This window comes from Aotus nancymaae, unplaced genomic scaffold, assembly GCF_030222135.1.
Source record: "Aotus nancymaae isolate 86718 unplaced genomic scaffold, 86718_ANA_hifiasm-v0.15.2.pri h1tg000006l, whole genome shotgun sequence".
In the NCBI taxonomy this organism is placed as follows: domain Eukaryota; kingdom Metazoa; phylum Chordata; class Mammalia; order Primates; family Aotidae; genus Aotus; species Aotus nancymaae.
In genome coordinates, this window is record NW_026988417.1 from 43,924,195 (window position 1) to 43,932,203 (window position 8,009).

An 8,009-nucleotide genomic window follows, 5' to 3' on the forward strand; every position below is an offset into this window, starting at 1 on the left:
GGCTAAGGTAAGACAAATTTCTGGGAAAATAGTGTTTTTTCTCCTGATATTTATGTATAATATTTGAAGGACTTATCTTCAACTGTTCTCCTTTCTAACATTTCTACATTTCTACATTGAATCCATCATCACCAGTGTTGGCTCTAATTTCAAAATATTTAAGCATCTGAATACTTTCTTTTTTTTTTTTTTTTTTTTCTTTTGAGATGGAGTTTTGCTCTTGTTGCCCAGGCTGGAGTGCAATGGTCAAATCTTGGCTCACCACACCCTCCACCTCCCAGGTTCAAGTGATTCTCCTACCTCAGCCTCCCGAGTAACTGAGACTACAGGCATGCACAACCACACCCAGCTAATTTTGAATTTTTTTAATAGAGACAGAGTTTCTCCATGTTGGTCAGACTGGTCTCATGCTCCCGACTTCAGGTGATCTGCCTGCCTCAGCCTCCCAAAGTGCTAGGACTACAGGCATAAATCACAGTGCCTGGCGCATCTGAATACTTTCAACACATTAGATGCTAGCACTGTACCCTTAGCCAGGCAGCCATTTTCTCTCTCCTTGTGTATTATAATTGTTTTCTAGCTGTACTCTTACTTTCCTGATTGTGTTGACTATTATCAACTAAGTAAACAGAGTGATCGTTGAAAAATGTAAGACAGGTCACAACATCCCTTTGTTCAAGACATTTTGAATGATTATCCTCTCCATCTGAGTAAAAGTCAAACTTTTAAAAATTTCTTGCAAGGCCCTCATTCATCTGCACTCCTTTTACTTATCTGTTCTGCTCTCCTACTAATCCCACTCATTCATTTTACTCTGGCCTCAGTTTTCCACTTTTTGGACTTTTGCATTTGCTGTTTTCTCTACCTGGAATGCTTTCCCTCAAAATAAGTATGTGGCTTCTTTAAATTTTCATTTAAGTTATTTGCCAAAGCTAATAAATGACAGAGTCAAAATTTGAACATAAGTAATCTGGCTTCAGAATCTACATTTAAACAGGGACACGACCTTTATGTGTAAATTTGATTAAATTTCCTGGTTCTATGACCTACTGTGACATGGTAAAAGCCCCATAAAACTGCATACCTCACCCATACCACAGCTTTCTGTTGAAACTGCTCTCTATAACCTAAATGTGAGTAAGTAATTAAGGACTGTGATTTCCACCCTACCCAGACAATGTGTAAACAAATGCTAATCTTGACTTTTGTGAACCACTTAAGTAACAATCAGAATGTCCAAAGTCCCCTGGCCCTCACAATGTCCGGAGCCCCTCACCCTCATCTTCACCCAGGAATCCACTGGAATGTCCAGAGCCCCTCACCCTCATCTCTGCCCAGGAGGTGATTTACAGGATCCACTAGCCCTCAGAACGTCTGAAGCCCCTCACCCCCACCCCTGCCCCCACCCTCACTCCCAAGGTGGTTTTACGGGTATAAAAGGTCTTGACACCCTCCTTTCAGGGCCACGGGTTGGAGAGACGTGAGGCCTCCGTGGACGCCGGCAATAAAGACTCTGCAATTTGGCATACTTTTGTCTTGGTGTTGACTTTCTTTGCTCGGGTCAGTACAACACTACCAATATTCACAACCTTTCCCATAGTTTCCTCAAACATTTAAAGGTTTCTATTTTATACTTTTCTTCTTTTCTCTGCATCTAGAGTTGTTACATGTAGACTTCCCTCTCTTTCCCATTAAATATTCTATGACCTTATTATTGGATATGAGATTAAAGGGGAAGTGTCATGTCTTATAATGTTCCTTCTTTTATTTACCCTCTATTCCACTAACCACTCATTAAAATGTTTCTTCTCCTCAAGATAAATTTGTCTTCTTGTATCTGGCATGGGATAGAAGAAACAGTCATTGCATTTTGAACTCTGAGCATACCCTTGAGGTCTTTTGCACAGTCTTTTGTAGTTAATGTAGCTTTAGTAGGTAATGAAAGTGTTTCTTCTTTATTAAAAAAGTATAGCTCCTAAGAGAAATTCTGGTGAAGACATTTTTTTTACATCCAGTTATATGTGCTCTGAACTCAAGTATGAATATTCTCATTTGTTGTGTGGGCTCTGCCAAAACACATATATTTATAAAAAGATTTCTGGTAACACTCTGATTACATATTTTGAGACTTATTGAATTTGAGACCGTTATCAAGAGTCTTTTGGAAGACAGTGACATAAAAGCAAACTGCTCTGTTCTCTCATCTAGCCTTTCTGAAATTGAATAGCATCAAAGATAATAAACTAAAACAGGAAAATGAAGTCATCACCATTGAGCATAGAAATAGTGACAAATGTATGCTAAAATTATTGAAAAAATTCTTGCTAAATTCATTACAAAGATGAGCAAATAGAACTTAACTAAGTGGAATTGGAGCTGCCCTCCAAATGAATAAACTCTAGTGGTACAGGAAGCAGTAAAGAAAAGCATAGGGACGTCCTGCTAACATTGATTCAAATGAAAACGCAATGTTTAGAGGCCAGCTAAGGGAAAAACACAGGTATTAGATTGTTTAAAAACCCTTTTGTCATTGTGGAAAACATGAATATAAGAATATCAAAAACAGTATTTGTGACTATGTGCTTTGTGAGGAAATTATTCTGATGCAAGTTATTTTTTTTTCTGAAATAAAGAGGAATTCATTATCTGGTAGTATGAGGGACAGAGTAAGCATATATGGAAATAACACATTGAAACCTCTTTGAGCACTGGGAACTAACTGCTGTCAGAGGATGAACATGCTGTTGAAATAAAACTACCAGGTAACACAAATAAGTTTTGGAGAACATCTTCTGAACACTGTAACAGAAATAAAACATGAGTTATGTGAAATAAAAAATGAGCTGTGACATGATAAGAGAGAATTTGAATATAACAAGGTAAGGCACTGGCACATTTTTAAAATAATAAAAGAACAAGAAAACAGCACAGTAATTCTGTTGAATAAATTAAAAAAATCCGATGAGAGGATATAAGCTGGAAAGGGTGTCTTTTGAACAAAAAGAAAAACGAAATTATTAAAAACATTAAGAAGAGAGATAATAGACACAAAGAAAATATATATAATATGGTTAACTGGTATACTGAAGAGAAAAAACATTTAAAGGTATAGTATTTAAAAGTACTGAATTTTAAAAGTAAAACATCCTGTAGTTTCAAATGGTACCCAGTAACATTGGACAGTCATGAGCCATTCAAGTGGAATATAAGACAAAAATATTAATCATTAACGTTTATTGAGCACTGTCTTAGTTAGCTTGAGCTATAATACAAATCACCACAGACTAAGTGGCTTAAATGACAGACATTTGCTTCTAGTATTTCTGGAGGAAAGGAAATTCAAAATCAAAGTGTTGGTAGATTCAGTATCTGGTGAAGGCCCTCCTCTTGGTTTGTCTGTGGTTGCATTCTTACTGTATTTTCACCTGGTGGAGACAGAGTCTAATGTCCTCCTTGTCTTACAAGGACATGAATCTCATCATTGGTTTCCAACCTCATAACCTCATCTAAATCTAATTACCTCCTAAAAGTTCTACCTACCAGTAGTACCACAATGGAGATCAGAGTTTTAACATTTGAAATTTGGGAGAACTCAAACATTCAATCCGTAACAAGCACTAATATCATGATTGTACTAAGTTCTTTACAAGTATCACTTACTGAATATGCTTAATAGTCCTACAAAGTCAACACCATTATAATCATTCTCTATTTAATAGAAAGGGCATAAAGAATATCTTGACAAAGTAAAATATCTAGTATGTGAGAGCTGGGGTTCACATCCAGGCATTCTAAATGTAATAAAGATAAAATTTGAAACATTATTAAAAGAGAACTGAAATAGTTGACTTTGAAGATTTGGTTTATATTTTAAATGCAATAAACTTATAAATCACTAGCTATTATAGGTGATTTTGTTTGTAAGGAGAAAATACAAATACTGATAATTAAGAAAGAAGGCTAATGTAGCTATTAATGTAGAAGAAATTCCAGTTTAGGAAAGTTTAGTTTATTGAAACAGTTCTTGTATTTTTTCTTCTTCCTTTCATTCCTCTCTCTGTCTCTTTTTACCTAGCTTTAAGAAAGGAATTATAATTGCCAAAGTTGGATAATAGTTTCTAATATGAAAATAAGGGTCAAATTTCAAATTAGTAACACAAAAAAGTCATTTTTGTAAACTTTCCCAATTTTTGAATGTAGTTTAAAATATTTTAAACAATGTGTAATCTAAAACAAACAAAATAACTGTTGGTCAAACTCAACCCATATTCTGAGCTTTTGTCCTCTGATAAAAGGTAAGATCACAACCTATTTTTAGATGTAATTTTATAAACATTGAAGTTTAGATCTGAATTTTTGTTATTGTTGGGCATTAGTAAAATTCTACCTTTTGGCAAGATGTAAAGTACAAATGTTCAATGTTTATTTAAATGAATAAAAATGTTGTTTAAAAATAAACTGTGTTAGAGGTAGGCTTTAAAAGAGCTTTTGAAATTTGTAAGGCCAAATAATTACATACCCATAAATAAAAATGCATCTTTTCCCCACATAGGGGTGAGCTGAAACCATATTGATAAGCAGCCTAAGGTTTTGTTTGTTCGTTTTTAAAAATATTCACAGAGAAGTAGGTAGTAGGTACCTCATTCAGTCAGCAAATATGTATTCATTATCTACTTTATCTGCCAAAAGTTAAATGCAACTCTTAAGTAAAACAGACATCGTTCAATACCTTCATGGATAATTCGGTCATTTTTAATTTCTAATAGTGAATGAAAGAAAGAAAGAGAGATGGAGAGAGAATGGAGGGGTGGGAGGGTGGGAGGGTGATGGGGCTGGAAAGTAAAAGGAGAGCACATAAAGGAAGAACACCCACAAAATTTGAACTATGTGGTATCTTGTCAAAACTTCCAAGATAGGCTGGGCGAGGTGGCTCACGCTGGTAATCCCAACACTTTGGGAGGCCGAGGCAGGTGGATCACGAGGTCAAGAGATCGAGACCATCCTGGTCAACATGGTGAAACCCCGTCTCTACTAAAAATACAAAAAATTAGCTGGGCATGGTGGCGCGTGCCTGTAGTCCCAGCTACTCAGGAGGCTGAGGCAGGAGAATTGCCTGAACCCAGGAGGCAGAGGTTGCGGTGAGCCGAGATCGCGCCATTGCACTCCAGCCTGGGTAACAAGAGCGAAACTCCGTCTCAAAAAAAAAAAAAAAAAAAAAAAAAAAAAACTTCCAAGATGAAACAGTTATAGAATATATCCCTAGATTCATTGATTAGTAAATTTGTTTTGTTGTTAAATTAGGTAAAAATTAATGAAGCCTACCCAAAATGATATTTTTTTTGATGGTGCTGGTGGAAAGAATTATTAGTCTTAAGCCATTCTGTCTGGCCGTGGTAATAGATCTGTGCCAGTTGTTCATCAAAATCTCTTAAGTTTATTGCAATAAAAGTAAATAAACTGTATCGTCTACATAACATCTATAGTTTTTATCTTTTTCCTAACTTCGATTCAATTTTATGTAATTTATGGTTCATGATAAATAAAGGACTTATCCAGTTAGATTTTTGTCCTACTATACTTTGAAAAATTGGAGCTTGGACTGAGTTCTCACTCCACATCTTTCGAGAACAATAAAATGGCATAGAATTAAAGAATATTAATGCAAGAAAGAATTTAAGAGATTATCATTCATTCACATTTCATAGGTGTAAAGTCTGAGATCTAAAGAAATATTTTGTTAAGAGTTTATAGGAACATATATAGGTGGCCTACATAGAAAGTAGTTGAGTACTTTAAATGAAAATACCAAAATGTCTGTTTATGAGATATGTTTAAAATTCATCTGTATTTTTAAGATGAAACACATGCTGTGCAATCAGTTTAGTTCATAGGTAAAGAGCATTATTTCTAATCTTGATTGCAGCAATTTCCTGCAAGTTTTGGCTGGTACTATTTTTGACTTTTGAGGCTATGAGCTCTGCTGTGCCTGGCTCACTGCTAGAATTTCATCAGTAGTGTTTACGAGTCATGTGAGCTGATAGCCATACAGCTTAGCCTGAGTAAGCTATAAAGTTCCGCCAATGGTGGCAGGGGTCAGCATGTGAGAGAAGAGTAGGGATTTGAAATCAGCTGCTAGAATTGGTGTTATTGCTGGGGAACATGATGATATAGCAGAACCAAGTAGCTCAATATAAAGCAAAGAACAGGGATTAAAATATTTCATTAACCAGCACACATAATCATTCTTCTGGTCTTTGTCCTAATGAAATTTGGAGCCTCTTGCTTCTAATATTTTCAAGTGATGATACAGAACAAATGTCTTTAGTGTTATATTTGGGATTTGTTCCTTGTGAATTGTATGCTTTCTATAATTTCTAAACTGGATGATTTTGATCTTTAATAAAAAAGCCATAATTGACCAATATGATCAGTATTATAAATATTGGTTGGTTATTTCATGTTGATGGATGATTCTTATTTTAGTAGTAATACACCATGGTAACATCAGATAAACAACAGTAAAGAAAAACATTGGGACTTTTTCAAGAAATTAATTTTCCATAGGTTGTCATTTAAAGTTTTATTTTGGAGAGAGAAAAGCAACATTTTATAAAGCAAAAATTCCATTACTGGGTATATATCCAAAGGATTACAAATCGTTCTATTATAAGGACACATGCACATGAATGTTCATTGCAGTACTGTTTACAATAGCAAAGACCTGGAACCAACCCCGATGTCCATCGATGATAGACTGGACAGGGAAAATGTGGCACATATATACCATGGAATACTATACAGCCATAAAAAATGAATGAGTTAGTGTCCTTTGTAGGGACATGTGTGAACCTGGAAACCATCGTTCTCAGCAAACTGACACAAGAACAGAAAATCAAACACCACATGCTCTCACTCATAGGCGGGTGTTGAACAATGAGAACACATGGACACAGGGAGGGGAGCATCACACACTGGGGTCTGTCGGGGGGAATTAGGGGAGGGAGAGTGGGGGGTGGGGAGTTGGGGGGGATAACATGGGGAAACATATCAGATATAGGTGAAGGGGAGGAAGGCAGCAAACCACATTGCCATGTATGCACCTATGCAACAATCTTGCATGTTCTTCACATGTATCCCAAAACCTAAAACGCAATAAAATATGTATTAGAAAAAAGCAAAAACTGTCATACTCTAAAAAATAAATCTTGCAGAGAAAGAAAAAGACACAAAAGAAACATTATTTGATGCAAAGCTAAGTTTTGCTACTGTGTTTCAGGTCAGTGGTTTTATATAGTACTTGAGAAAACTCATCACCCCTTGTCGTCCAGTGCAATTACATGGTGTTGGCATCTACAAAGAAAGACTTTTGTAAATTTTCTGTAATGCTAGTTTGTTCAAAGCCTAAAGGGAAATCATTTTAAAAATGTTTTATTTGTACATGAGATATAACAAGACAATTAAATTCTATAAAAAGTTTTCACACATTTTTGTGATCTCTTTCAATTGTTATTTCTAAAGGACTAACAGTTCTATGATATGCATGTTTCTCCCACATCTCTTTGTAATCTCTCAATTGAATTTACTACAAAATTCTTTTTAAAATCACAAGGCATTGGAATAGGAAAGAGGAAAAGAGATTGATTTGTTTTTTAGTTTACAGATCTTAAATACTATTATTCTGAAGCCAAAGATGACTAATTGGTAAATGTAAATGGAAAATGAAAATAAATACATTATCAAAAAGAGAATTTTTATTATATCCAAATTGAAAAGATATTTCTTCAAGGCCTACTTTAGGCAGGCTTAGGAGTCAAAATCTTCAAAGATATCTGGTTTTAAATAATCTAATTTTTTCTTCTTATAAAGAAAAAAACAACTGTATTTATCGTTATGAATTTGTATAGATAGAACTACTTATAACTTTTCAAGCACTATTCAACTTTTAAGATTTAATCATTGTAATTATGTGATAATATAAAATATTGATTAACCTCTGTAACTAAGTAGTA